Below are 15,769 nucleotides of genomic sequence, written 5' to 3'. Positions count from 1 at the left end.
CTACAAGGAAACAGACACCCCACTCTCTCCTTGCACTTCTCTCCGTCTCATTGGAATCAAAGAGCCAGGAAGGGGGGATTTGTGGGGTGAAATATAGCACCTAAAGGCGAGAAATAAAGAGGCCAGTGTCACTTGTAAAAGCCCTCAGATATATAAGGCCAGCACAGAAATGATGATGTTGGACATAAGACCTATTGAACCTAAATCACCAAGGAAAGAAAATGCGCCTCAATTAAAAGTGTGAAGATGTGCGCAATGCATTTCAGGAAAGAAAAGACAGACATGTGGCAGAAAAATCCATGAAGAGCTGCACTCCCACATATAGAGAAACAGTAGTGCGTACAGTACCTTCAATGGAATACCAGACTGTGCTCCAAGCAGCTAAAGTGAAACATAGCATTGCATGTAAAATAAATGAAAGAATGTCATTTTTGTTTTTCCCTCATCCAAATTGACAGTATGCTAAGAGAAATGCTCACCAGACTTTCAAAGTCTGAATATGGTGTTCTCATTTAACAGATGTATGCATATGGACAATTTAGAAGTAACACTCATGTATGTTGAAACTGTGAAAGCCTTATAAAATTATGTGTAAAATTGCAATTATGTGCAAGTTTAAAGGCTATTTGCTGCAGGGTACATGGACGGTTATTTCTCCCAACATGGAACTAAGCTCCAGGACCTCCCTTCTGCTGTCCTGAAGACAGGCCTGGTTGTCAACATCAATCAGAGTTATTACTTAAAAATATAAGAAGGAATGACATGGCTTAGATCAAAAACACAGTGAAGACCAGATAAGCCTATGTCTGTTCTTGCAGCAGGAGTGACCTTGAGGTCACAAGTCCCATAAAATTCCATTAGTGTGGCTATCAGGTCTTGAAGCGGGAGGCGGACATAAACACAGACCAGACTCTGCTTAGTCACATGTCTAAGGATAAATTGAACTGGAGGAGCAAGAGTGGGGGCGGCAGTGACGGAGTGTGAAACTGCAGTTTGATTAAAATGGGAGTAATACATTTTACCACATGAAAAGGGCAGTGTGTATGTCAAAACAGTCATTCCAGACTTTTATTAAAGGTGACAGTCACCCCCTTTTAACCATTTTGGTTTGATAAACATAACTAAAGTTATTAATGAAATTGATTTGGGCCTTCCCTTGATTCAGAGATTTGTCAAAGTTGGTATGTGCGTGCATGTAATAATTAACATGGGGACTGTAAAGTGGCATAATTTTCACGGATATGGCTCCTGAGTAAATGAAGAAAAACTGTATCGCTGCATAGGAAGGGCATGCTGACTTCAGCCTACCCTTATTTAATTTGCCTTAAAATGTAGTTCTCAATAATATATGTATAAATGTAAATATTTGAAAATGTAGGGTATTTGCCATGTCAAGAGATTTTTCGCATTCTGTCAAAGTGGGATGATGAAGCTCTCTCCTCCCACAGCTGTCCCAAATCACTCCCCCATCTCCTTGTCCTATTAGCACACAGGTGGGAGGTGGGTACTGAAAATCAACCAATCCCTTTTGTGAGAATCATGACAAGTTAGTGATGTCATTGCCCTATAAATAAACCAGTTGCATTAGAACTGGGACTTCTTCCACTAATTCCGAGATCCAACCTGCTGCCAAAATCTGGCGAGAAACATCCCAGCAGGGAGGCCTAAACCTTGTATTGGAGACAGGAACCAGGAGACTAGAAGCTAGTTGGGACCCCTTGGAGGAGTCAGAGGAGATCCTCGACTGACCCCCTTGCCGCCCCAGTGGTGCCCTGCTGTTCCCTGATGCCCAGTTCCAGGCCTAACCTGTAAGTAAAACTATTCCAAAGTCATAGATTGTGTAGGCCCTATATTTTTCCAGCATTGTTTTTGTTATTTCCCCATAGAAAAATACCTTGTTTTTCTGTGTAGATCCCTAGCATATTTAATCAAAGTAAATCAATCAATTTCCCTATTGAAATCATGTAATCTGTTTGTTGGCAGTCAAAACCAAAAACCTCTTCCCAGTGTGTTGTAAGCTGTGATAGACCTAAAGATTTGTCAAAAAGAATTAATCCCAAAACCCTATTCCCACATGAGCGCTCAGGGTGAAAAACGAAATTCCCCATTGATCCCCTCCAATTTAAATCAGAAGGTTCAAGCCTGGTAGTGCCTTTGCATATGCAAGGTGCACAACATAATTGCCCCTTTGTATCCATGGTTGTTTGACCAGAACCCCAAAGCCCTGCCTGTTCCTGGTTGGTGTGGCAAAACGATATTTCCCATTGCTTATCTTTCTTTCCCATTGCTGCTGTGCTTGAAATATAAATCTATATTCTTAATACACACCGGTCTGGTTCCTAGTCCATTGCGTACTTGTGGGGGTTGGGTGCGAGACAGGTTTCAGGCCTCACCAAATAGAACCTGAATCAAAATAATAGTGATTTGATGTGCGCCACATCCATTGGGGGAAAGTCACTCTCTGAGTTGAGTGTGACGCGTAATAAACCGTGACAGCAGTGCAGTAAAAATGGCGGAAAATCTGTTAACAACCAAAAACAGTGGTGGTAATGGATTTTTGTTTCATATACCACATCACTGAATCCATAACGAGTCCCAAATTGTCTTGCCCTGTATTATCTTTATTTTTCGGAAGAAAGATCTTTGGTTCCCTGAATTGCAGTTGATTCAAGATGTGTCAACACAGTGGAACTCGTCATTTTTGATGCTGGGGCGACTGGTAGGGCAGAGGCGGCCTGTAAGTTTGTACTGTGCGGTGAACGATAACGTGTTTAATCTTTCTGCCTGCCAGTGGCTTTTGGCAGAATACGTTTATCTTTGTTGGCACCCTTTGCAGAGGAGATATGCTCCCATGCATCAAGCATCTCCTTGGTGGTTCCTGCTGTCAAAGCTTTAAGGTCCTACCTGAGCTCTGGTGAGGTTAGGGACACTGGTGTGAGGTTAGTGAAAACAGAGTTATTGAAGGCTGTAGAGGCAATGGTCAAAGACATTAATGCTATACCTATCTACTGTGTGGTGAAAGGTATCGATCTGCGGTTCAAATTAACATTTTTCAGCAATGATGTTGTGGCCAACAATGTGAAATGTTCAATCTAATCTACTGCCTTAGCCCTCTGTGAGCAGACCTCCCACCCTCCTGTGGGGCAACCTGCAGACCCTGACCTGCAAGAGGACGAGCCACCACCAAGAAGAGTATTCAGCCATGTGGCATATGGACCTTCTGGGACTGTGTTGTTCAGCAGTCCATTGCTGGTGTGAGTCAATCAATAGGTTCCATGGACACTGAGCTCACTATCTTTTTGGGTGAGCCACTGCCCCCTAAAACAGCAGACCCGTTGGAGTGATGGGACATGAACAGTGTTCGATTTCCAGGGTTGGCAAACGTTGCATGTGCATACTTGGCACCTCCTCCTACCAGTGTGGACAGTGAGAGAGTGTTCAGTACAGCTGGAGATATTTATGCTGAACACAGAAGTAGCCTCTTAGCAAATAATGTTGAACGGCTTGTTTTTCTGAAATATAACCTACCCTTTAGAGGTTACTTTTATTAGTGAATGAAAGTAGATGTGGGTTTTTTCCAGATTTGTTTTGCATTTATTTTTGCCTTTGTAATAAGCTTGCAGAGATGTGTGACCAATTAATATACAGGAATACCCATGCAACATAATTCCTCCTTAGTTTATTCATTGAAATGCTGTTTACTATGCCCTAGAACATGTTTGCCTAAAAAAACAACTATTTGATATTCGGCCGAATAGTAAATTAACTATTCAGTACACCCCTAATGTCAATGAATTTACATATTTTGATAAGAGAAAAGGGCCCCACTGCAGCCTAAAAGTAAGAGCAGACATTTTAATATAAAACATGTATTACATTAATATTATTCATCATACTTAAAAGTCACAACATTTCCCGGAAATACGTCAAATGTTGCTACTGAGTACTGTATCATCAATGATATATGTGGCAGCAAATTCTGTATGAGGATGCATGCAGGAAATCCTTGTGTAGAGGAAATGTTGCTGGTGCTCCAAGTAGCCCAAAGAGCAGCATGGTAAACTGGAAAAGACTTACATAAGTAGAAAAATCTGTCTTTTATTTGTCTTCCTGGCATTAGGGGGACTTGTTAATAGCACTCAGTGTGGCCCAGTCAGGAAATACAGATGGATTTGCCGATCTTCTCTATCATCACATCTTCCATGGGCATGGTATAAGCATCAAATTGGCATATCTCGATAACTTTCCGGCAGTCAATACAGAAGCATTAGGATTGCATACCAGCATAACTGGGTAAGACCACTGGCTGTGGGATTGTTAAATAACTCAAAAGTCAATCCTTGTCTGTATATACCGATCACAGATAATCTGACATTGTGCTTCTGCCACTCGATAAGGTTGAAAGATCACAGATTTCCCAGCAGGGGTATGAATATTTTATTAAAATCCCTGCCCTCTAGGTTGGTCTGAGAATACATTGGCAAAGTGGCCCATCAAGTCCTAGAGGTCTTGCTTCTGACATCATTCAAACCCAGGCAATGGGAAAGCAGAGAAGTTGTATCCTCCTTTTGTTTCATTCTGGCCATAGCAAGCAGGGAAGGCTCATCATATTCTTTTGATTCCTTCAATCAGTTAATTTAGTAAAACTTCTCGAAAGGTGGTCAGTAAGGACCAAGTAAGGACCATCTTTAGTAATCCTACCCATGTAAAATAAAGATATAAATTTGTTTAAGGATTTTCCACACCTTATTATTCCACAGGGGGAAATATTCTGGGTAGCAGGTACACAGTCATCAATTACCAATATATAAATGTTTTCTGATTGGGATTGGCCGAAGGGTCCCATGATGTCCAGTACCTATCCGGGAGAAGGTACTTCATCAATAGGTAGAGGCTAAATGAGTACTCAGTCCTCATCTGCTCAAGGTGTCTTCTGGTATACAGTGCACGTCTCACAATAATGGCAAAACTGCTGATATGTTCTAGTCCTGTAAAATAGAGTCAACACATAGGGCCCCATTACGGGTCTGGCAGTAACTTTGCAGGTAGCTGCCGGACCCATAAACAGTTACCAGCTTGCCAGTAACACTGGGGTACTACAACCCCGGAGGCCGGAAAGTCAGAGGCTGGTAATATGTTGTTCCCCATTCACATAGAGTCCTTCAGGACACTGTACCTTGACAGAGGAATACAATATCCCACCTCTCTCTTCAAGGGGGCAAAGAAAATGCGAATGTTGTGCCAGCTTGGCAGTAAATTATTTTATTTTGAATTCCGACACTGTGTGATCTTGGACAGTTTTCTGTTTCAGAGTCTGTGAATCTGTAAAGAAAATTTTGCACCCAGCAACAAACGGGCTGGTGAAGTTCCCTTTCTCCCCTGATTCCTTCAGGACTCTATGGGAATGGGGAACAACATATTACCAGAGAATGGGGACCACGGAAACACTGGCATTGGTAATAACGGTGCCGGTGCTTCCGTGAAAGTCTGTGGGCTAGTCTGGAAACAATGGTGCCGCTAAGCTTACTGGCACCATTCTTTCCGGACCGGCAAAGTTATAATGAGGCCCATAGTATTGGGTTTTTGCTATTCCCTGTTTCCACCAATTCAATGGCCGGGAGCCGTTTAGTGTACAGTAGACAGCAAGGGGGAGGGTACTAGCAGCATTAACATTATTCTTCCCTCATTAAAGTAATCCTCCTTACTCTATAAAAATAAGGAGCCCAATAGCCCTTCTCTGTCTTGAAGGGGTATGTTTTCCTGGAATGCACTCAGGAAGGAGGGCTCATTCCACTGAGCAGCAGCAAAGTGAGGTGAAGCTTCTTAGTCTGGTATACAGATGTATTAGCATATAAATTGAGCAATAGTGTCCCCCTTCTGGGCAGGGCAGGGAGCAGTTGAATGCTTAGTGAAAAACACCACTTGTGTAAAGACATGTTATAAATCCCATATCATTTCATGACAACACCTCGGTAACTCCTATCCACTACTTCTGCCCCACATCTATGCAATGATTTACAGTGAGTCCCAATTTCAGTGCTATCCTACTGTAAGTGCCTGGCACTTGGATTTTCAAGTCAGTGGAAATCAGGACACAGCAACACCTGACATAAGTGTGTTCTCAGCAAGGTCAATCTGGTAGCATTAAGAGTGTCCCTACATGTCATTCTGGCCTTGTCAGACAGGAGAATTACCTTTAATGGGGGAGACACTTCCTTGGGTTCTCATGATGTTCATGCTATACCACTTGCCAGAGCCTATCATCCACCCCAGAGACATACAGTATGCTCTACTCTACTGGTGCAGGATCCTGTGGCAGAGAATAATGATGTACTCAACACAAGGCTCTGGAGAGAGTTGAACCTTTGTGCTTTGTTTAAGAGTAACTGCTGCCCCAGAGGACCTGCCAGATTTATTATTGGACAGTAATATTGATGTGGGCCTAACACAGAACATCTAGAAACCTACTTGTATTACCCTTGTGTAAGTGATTAGTATTACATGTCTGCAATAATTTCCCTACACGGTTTTATCTCTAAAACAATCATTTACACTTGTTTATACAATGCCTCTGTATATTCCTAAATAGAAACTTGTAATGAATGCTCTCACTCTTTTAGTTAGCATTTATGAATATGTATTTCCTTGTTTAGCTAATATATGGGCATTAGAAATAGTATAATGAAACAATAGCAGTCCCCGATATTAGCAATAATGTAGTTGGATATAGCCCTAGCCTCCAACTATTCTCTTATTCACTTGTAGGAGTATAACGCCCACAACCAATCAATAATGTGCAATAGCCACCATAAATATGGCATAGTAAAACGAAAGTTATACTATCAGTAGTGCTGTCAGGATTGGTAAACAGTAGACAGGTGTATTATTCCAACCACATTAAACCCGCAAATGTAAAGGCCTTTAAAACAACACTATCAAAAGCCTGTGGATTTTAATGGCATCTACCCAGAAACAATCAAAGGCCATGCCTTAAAAATACAGCAAAAACGGATAGTATTTAACTGCTGGGATGTATCCACGTGTATGTAGCACCACCTCCTGGGATAGCATTTCAAAAATACATCATAGCCACTCTTGATTGCCAAACATCAAAAAATATATTTTTGAAACCTTTACATGTCAAATATGCTTACAAAAAGCTTAATTCAACTCAAAAATAGAAGCAAGCACAAAATTATAATTTGCAAAACTTTGGCAAAGCTCTAGTCTTTAGGACCAGACAACATATTTACTGTGCTCTGGTAAATATATTACGGAAGCTGCTACTTCTTCATACTTATGTCAATTAGTCCATTGAGCTCCAGGGGTCATCTATGCCTTTCAGATCTTCCCCACATGGAATAACCTTACTCAAAAATTCAGGAAGCTCTCTGTCACCACTCCCTTTTAGAGTGTTCACTGTAAGATGAATTCAGGCTTATCGAAACATGCCTTTCCCTGCCTGCCAATCCTGTTCAGCAGTGTCATTGTCTAATCCTAGTAATGTTTTTTTGCATACAGCTAGTAGCACTTTTCCTCTCCAGCTTAACATATTTTTTTCTGAAAAGATACTGGAATTGATTCACATGGCGAGGTCCTTGTCTGTAATCTGGGTCGCTTCACATAACATAACTTTGCTAGCCCATAACACACATTCTCCAGAAAGCAGCACTTTTCCTCCATAGATTAACATAGATGTTTATGAAAAGACAGTGGAAATATTTTTAAGGCAATTACATGACTTCTGATCATAATCATGAAATCTTCAAGTGTCAGTCAGGCTTTTTCTCCATTCATATGCACTTGACTTTTCAAAATGGCTGCAAAGCAGCAATACATTGCAGATGCATCTTTATTAATATTCTCTTCATTATTCAAGAGTATGTACTCCTTATGAAAAATAAACAATGATTTTAACAATGTAGGCCATCAGGCTACAGCTATTCTATGTTTATTTATTTTACAAATAATTTGTAATTACTTTACTTTATTCAGCAATAAGCCATCAAAGTGTAAATATCACAGTACAAACACATTCACATAGGATATAGGTCAATCAATGTGAGTCGAGAGTAAGGTTAAACACAACATACCCCAAAGGTAATAATAACCTGATTATAAGTAAAAAAAGAGACTCTAAAATAATACATAGATAAGCAATACAATTCATTTTACCCCATTTATTTGAAACATATAATTAGAAGCAACTGCAATATAAGTTTCATAGTTAAACACTATGGCCACACACTTTCTAATGATCAAATGAATATTCAAATTAGTATTCAAACTAATCTCGTTCTTACTCTGAAGTTCAAGCCTTTTTTGCCTTAAAAATTAATATAATGGACAGAAAAACATATCGTGAGCTGCAATTTCTATAAGGTTACAGCAAAGCGGGCAACATTTAGAGCAGCCCTGTACCCTTTTAGATGTAAAATATTCAATAGGCAAACCCTTATTAACAGATTTCTATGGATTTTTTTATCAGTCCAAGACAGGCTGACATTTCTAAAATCTATCTTAAATAATCTTTGCTTAGGTCAAGCCTGGAGCAACTCTTTTATTTTTTTCCAATCTAACAAAACAACAGCATATCTGAGTCTAAAAGAAAATTGCGTTTTGAACAGTAAAGACACCTTATGCTACATTAAGACAATTTGATTTCATTTGTGAATATGGCAGCATCCTGGGTGTGTCTGAATGTCTCACTGTCAATGATGTAATGCCTATTGCATTTGGGCCAAACATTATCTGGGGTTTGGAGGTACTGCATCAAATGCAACCAGAGTGCCATAACACAAACCTACACTCACTACTAGTTGCTTTGTTGAGCATTTTATTATATGCACAATCGTGTAATGTGTGCTTTACTGTTGTGTTCATTGCTGTGTGAGCCATAATCCAGGTTTTGCAGCATGGGATAAGACAGTGTGTCCTTGAGTGGGACCAGGGAAATGCAGACAACTGGCTGGGGTACACAACTACCAATACATACATCAAGGACACAACACACTTCCTCAATATCCTAGAGAAATTATCAACACCAAGTAACATTATCCTCCCACAGCATAGGACAAGAAGCTGTCGAGTGGCTACTCCTATGCACCAGAGGCAAGAAAGCATCCAAAGAATTCCTAATGCTGTTACTGAAGTTCATCGCTCAGAACTCACATTCCAGATTAAAAAAACAATAATATATCCAAGTAAGGGGAACATCAATGGGGTCAAGCATGGCCCCTAGTTACACTAACATATTCCTGTATAAGTTTGAAACAAAGAACATCCTCAACCACACCATCTGCCAAGAACATCTACACTACTGGAGTTGATACATCAATGATGTATTCGGCATCTGGAAGAGGACAGAGGAACAATTCAATGCATTTGCAGAATACCTTAACACCATTGATGACCGTAGTATACAATTCACAACAACACACAGCCACAGTGAGGTCAACTTCCTAGACGTTACCATCAGGAATACAGACTCTAAACTTACAACAAGCCAAGTGATCGAAACAATCAGTTACATCGACTGAGTTTTCAACCACCCAATACTCTAAGAAGCCTAACATGCAGCCAATTTCTTCGAGTAAAAATAAATAGTACAGGATAAAACTGAATGCACCAGATTACTAAAGGAAATGGCCAAAAGATTCGAACAAACAGGACATCTTGAAGATGAGATCAATATCTTGTTACATAAAACTGACACCATCAGCAGAAAAAACATATTAGAAAAAGAGAAAACCATGAAGGAACCTCCTCTAATATACGTAACAAAGTATTCAACGCAGAGAAACAGGATTAACAAAATTGTGGAAAAACATTGGCACTTCCTATCCAAAGACAGAACTCTGGGAAACCTCTGCCCAACATCACCTATGTTTTCATGCACACACAGCAGAAATATGAAGGACATGCTAGTAAGAAGCGACATAAGCAACCCCAACGAGAGACCAACAAGAAGGGGCACATAGCCCTGTTTTAACTGTCCCAATTGTAACATGGTGCAAAAAGGAGAAGTAATTTTTCACCACAACACTGGCAAAAGAAATGTTTGGAAGAAATATGCAACATATGATACTGCCAATGTGATCTACAACATCAAATGCCCATGCAGCAAGTACTACGTCGGGCAAACCAGGAGAAAAGCAAAAATACGCTGGAGCGAACATCGGTCCAATATCTGTACTGGAAACATCAGATCTCCAATATCAAGACATTTCAGAGAGGCACAACACTCCAATATTGGACATCATAGAAAAGTGAAGAGATGCAAACATAGACATTAACAAACTTCTTAACCAAAAGGAGACCTACTGGATTGAAAGACTGAATTCCCTACACCAAGGTGGTATGAATGAGGAGTGCAACTATGTATGCATTCTTTAACACAATTCGGTCCAAAATAGGATGCAATCCATCAGACATTGTATCAGAGAGAAAAGCGATAAAAGTTACTTTGTGTACACCATGCAGCTAACTTTGAGTATCATAGAAGTATAACATAGCTTTTACAACTCTGGCATCAATACCGTGAAAGACATCTCACTCAAGAACTTTTCCTTTGTAGGTGGACTTACAACTGATTCTCAGTATCAATTTCTCTACTAATCAATCTAGAAGTACCATACTCAATTTGTCAACATCACAATAATTGACTTTATATGAAAAAATAGCATTATTGGACCACCGATTTTAATGTAATTACATTATTGGTTTGTATACAACATGAGCATAATGCCATATAAATAATCACAACATTACGAAATTGGACTAATTTAAAATGGCCGCTGGCACATGATGACATCATCACGTTGATGATGTCATCACGGCATCATGTTACGCAAGCCGGCGCCATTTTGAGCCTATATAAACAAGCAGGACACAGAGACACACGCATCACTGCGAGTCTGGTGTCCTGCTCGCGAATGTTATGGAAAATAAGGTAAGCCTTTACTCTTGTTAAAGAGATACTTTGACATTATGGACTTTTTGAACTCCAAATTTAGAATGGGGGCGCCTGTTGAAATGTATAAATATGTTGATACACAGGTTCTGCTAGGACTCCTGGAAACACATCTACCTTTACAGATTAAGCTATGACCCTCATTGTTATTTTTGTGAAAATAACACTGTGACAACACTATTACAACCCAAGAGATTTTAAGAAACTGTAACACTAGTGAATTTCCTGATGTATTACAGAAACACTGAGGGCACCAGAATGAATGCAAGCCATACTTTGGCAAATACCAAGTGAAGATATAAGAAGCCTGGTAAATATCAAGGGTACATTTAACCTAGCATGAAATGAAGTCAAACTAACAAAGTGTTACGAAATGCTTAGTCTAAATATGGTGTGTGTATATGTTTTTCTTTATTTTTGAAACAGTCCCTGAAGATGGTCAAGGATGACCAAAATGCATTGGACACAATTTGCAACAGGCCTGTTTCTCAATTGCTTTTAGAATAAAGACGATCTTTTTTGAAAATTACACAACCACTTGATGAATCATCATTTATTGATACTTAAAAAACTATCACAATATATAGTGAAGAAAAAATTAAGTGGATTTCCACACAGGTCACCTTACCCAGACAAATACTTGTTGGATACCTGTCCAAGGACATATCATTCTAGTACACCAAGCAGACTGCAGCTGCTGTGGAGAGGACTAGTGAACTGTGTTCCTCAGATTTAGTGGTGAGAAGATTTATAGGTTTTGGCATGTACATGCAGTACTTGGCTATACTCTTGGGCATATTGCATTATCATTACATGGATTACATTGAATCCGGGAGGCAGTTAACTGAGGTGACTCCTGGGCATTGCTACTCACCCCAGTGTGTTTCCTAGGACTCTCTTCGAGCCATAAACATGGGTGGCAGGATTGGGGAAGTGGGACCTCTGAGGGGAGGGGAGGGTCCTTTAGTTTTCATCCCAGAGAATGATAGATGTGGAACAATAAGGGGAAGGTGGACTTCCTGGCACACCTACGTAAGGGTCCCAAACTGAGCGTATCTGCTTATCAGACTATCGATGTCTTAGATATTGGTTCCATGTACATGTAATCCAATACAGAGAATATGTCATCAGTGTGCCGCTGGGGTGCTTGAGGTACACAGGTTGGCTAAAAATATAGAAAACCTGGCCTGAGAAAAAAGTGTTGGTGTGTCTTTCTTCGTCAGCATCCACCAGTTGGGTGTGGGTTGGATGGGATGTGAATAAACACAGTCTTGCATGATAATGACAGCATCGGGAACAGTATTAATGTGTTTGCTCCCAACAGTTGAGACAACATAGGGACTCAGGGCTGTAGCCTATTCCTGTTCATGTATACCCACAGCGGGATGAGTCTTGCACATATGCTCCCACTTCAGGTGGTTTGAGTGGGGGGATGTGCGTGTTACCCATTGTTGTTTGCCTAGCTGGTTTCTCCTTTCCCACCGGTCTGGGGACTTGGCAGGAACATTGGAAGCGTTCCCCACTATGGCCCAGGGGCGAGGCTAACAAGCAGGCCAGCGTAAACAGACCTGGGCTACAACTAAATGGAAATATTTTGCAATGAATAAACAATCCTTAAGATTTGTATGAATACTTGCTCTCTTGCATGTGAAAAACAGGACATGTACATTCTTTTCTGAAATGTTGGTTTATTCAGAGAACATTTTGTTTTTTACAGGACAAAGCGCAGATAAAGCCACTCTGCAGATAAATATCAAATCAGCATGTGCTGGGCGGGGCATGAGTGTGCGATTTGCATATGTGTGTGCCACAGAAATTAAATAATAAATGAAATATGTAACGTGCCATAAACAAACGTAAGACAGGACTTTTTAGCATAAGCAGTTCACATACTGCTCAAATCTGAATTTCACACCGAAATGGATCCCCTGCGCGGGTCTCGTTGATACCACTTCTGATACCCTGCGTCACATGCCAAGGAATCATTGGGAGAATTGAGACCGAATAGCAGGTGTACAACTTGCTTTTCTTCGTCCAAAACCTAGAGGCTGGATTAAAGCCTCTTGGGTTTAACAGAGAGTTATTGTACCAAGCAAAGAGTGGTACATCTCCATATATCAAGTAAGGGGCTGAAGGAAAGCACAATCAAATGAGAGGAGCAATGAAACCCTACTCCGATGTAGGACTGTGGTCCTCAGTACAAGTTTGCTCGTGATTTACAGCTATGTTCAGGGCTGCATCACCCTGGGTGGCTCACACAAAGTCAATCCCATTTTCTAGAAGTGCCAACTGTTCTAGGAACCTTCTTTCATAGTCTGTATGTTTAAAGATCCTGGACTTGTAGCCTGTTGACTGATGCAGAACACCACACATCCAATGCCTTGAGGTTTGGGTAGTGACCGTACATTTCTTCTCCAATTGCCCTGAGGGGATTTTTGAGGCTACAGGCATTATTGTCATGCTCCCCTGCCAGGGGCAGTACACAGGTCTGATAGGTAAATAAGCCTTCTGACCTCGGATCCGGACACCTAAGCACCATAGTTTCCCTCTCCTAACCGTGGCCTTTCACACTGTCAATGATCTGGGACAAAACCCCCAGTAAGTTTTGGGCAAGGATCCATCCTTGCAAATGCAAAATGCTCAACCTCGGTCAGTCTCTGCCTGCTCCTTTCTTCCACATCCTCATCCCTGTATTGCCCTCCCCTCTTCCTTACTCGTCTCTATCTTTCGTTCTCCTTCCCAACACCAGCCTCCCCATAACATTGCAGTTCTCTTCCCCCTCCTCCTATATGTTTCCCCCCTCTGACTCAAGCCTCTACCTCACTCCTCTGTCATTCTCCTCCTCTTGGATATTTCCCTTCACTAGCTCCAGCCCCCCTCCCACACTCCTGTCATTCTCCTCCTCCTTCCTAGCTCTGCCCACTTGCTCTGCACAAATCCAATCCTACAATCATCTCACTGCCTTCCAAACTGCCCCGCAAGTTCAGGGTGTGGTGAACTGTAAAGGGTTCTTCAAAGGTGACATTTGGATCATGCTTGCTGTATCAAGGGAGACACCTGTGTTTGGCTCGCTGCCAGTCCTCCCCCTTGCCGCACATCTGTGCCTTTTACAATATGTATTAGTCTAATGAGGCTGCAGCTGTGCGTTATGAACATATAATGGTAATGGTATTTAAAGCTAACCAGCAATGTGTTCCCAATGCGCAAGGGACGAGCTTCATGGCAGGCCCGCTGGCAGGAACACTTGATTCCTCCCCTCCAAGCAAGCATCACACAGGCCTGGCGCCCATTCCACAAGCTAAATTCTGAAGTAACCCCTTCATTCCTACATATGGCTGGCATTTCCAGGCCCCCATGAGCCATCAGGGCAGGGAGGTGAGAGATGCTCTGTGGGGTCCCCCATTTCCCACCTCTTGGGGTTATACCATGCAGTAGGCAGCTCCCCCACCCCTGCATGTGGTGGCCACGTGGCACTGCCTCACACTGGTTCAGGTTGCACATCACATAGCGGGAAGGCATCCCTGGTCCCCAGACCCACTCAGAGCCCGGAGAGGCGGTGACTAATGTTATTGCATCACACACCTCTGCCCTTTCACCAAATCTCCAGTTTATGAGGTTTGTCAGGTCTCCCCATAACCAAATCACAATTCACCTTTTGCTGGGTACTTCCCCATGGGAATTCTCGGGCTATGTTATAGCACTTCTCCAGCCTTTGATCTTTCATGGATTCACATGCTTTGAATATTCGCTATTGTCATGATGGAAATCCTTGATTACCTACCTAATATATTATGCTATATAGAAACAAAATGCATTTTTTGTAGTCTATCTCTGTTCTATGTTATTTTGGGTGCATTCAGCCTCAGCCAATGGGATGTTGAGTATCTAGCCCCACCTCGAAGGTCAGCTTCACATTCTAATTACATGTCGTGCTGAGGAGTCCTCTTACTTTTTTCTCCTGACAGAGAAACTTCCAACCAACATTCAAAGAAGATTCATCATTCTCCAAGCTACACCTCACATCAAACGCAGATACGTTTTGTTTAGGATGGAGGGGAGGTCAAAGATGTTGCTTTTTAAGTCTTGTGTGACTTGTGGTATAAAGAATGTGCAGGAAGGGGACAGGCATAAGGAATGCATATATTGCCTTTACCCCAATCACATTCCTGAAAAATGCAAGATTTGCCAAAGCTTTAGTGCTAAGACGCTAAGGGACAGGCTTTCGCTGATCAGATAGCTAGGCAAACTGCTACTCATCTCCTTACGGAGATGTATGTTTCAAGGGAATCTGTAGATGCTTATGCAATAGATGAGGGTGTTGGGCCTGTACGGGATATCCAAGCTGATGCCACGTTAGAAGAATCCAAAAGGTGGGCTGAAGGCTTGGGGAAACTTGATGATGACAGGTTTTGGGTAGACATAGTAGAAGGGAAATGGCTACTCCCTGACGCATACGTCATGATGATGGTCATCATAGCCCATGGTCCTATGCATGTATGTGCCCAGAAAATGACGAAAATGTCAGAAAGAGTTTGGGGAAATGACAAAATTTCGAAAATTGCCCAGCGTTATGTCCGGGAGTGCATCATTTGCCTGCAACACAACGTGGGAAAGGGGACAGTAACTCCAAGGGGTAGTTTTGGGCCACCCTCTGTCCCCTTCAAAGTGATCCACTTTGATTTCATTGAAATGGAACGATGCGATAATAAGAAATATGTACTGGTGGTTATCTGTGCTTTTAGTAAATGGGTTGAGGCTTTCCCTGTTAAAGATGCTACAGCTATGACTACTGCAAAA

Source organism: Ambystoma mexicanum, chromosome 1p, assembly GCF_040938575.1.
Source record: "Ambystoma mexicanum isolate Mex_15411 chromosome 1p, UKY_AmexF1_1, whole genome shotgun sequence".
In the NCBI taxonomy this organism is placed as follows: Eukaryota; Metazoa; Chordata; class Amphibia; order Caudata; family Ambystomatidae; genus Ambystoma; species Ambystoma mexicanum.
Note: the sequence above shows the minus strand (reverse complement) of the source record.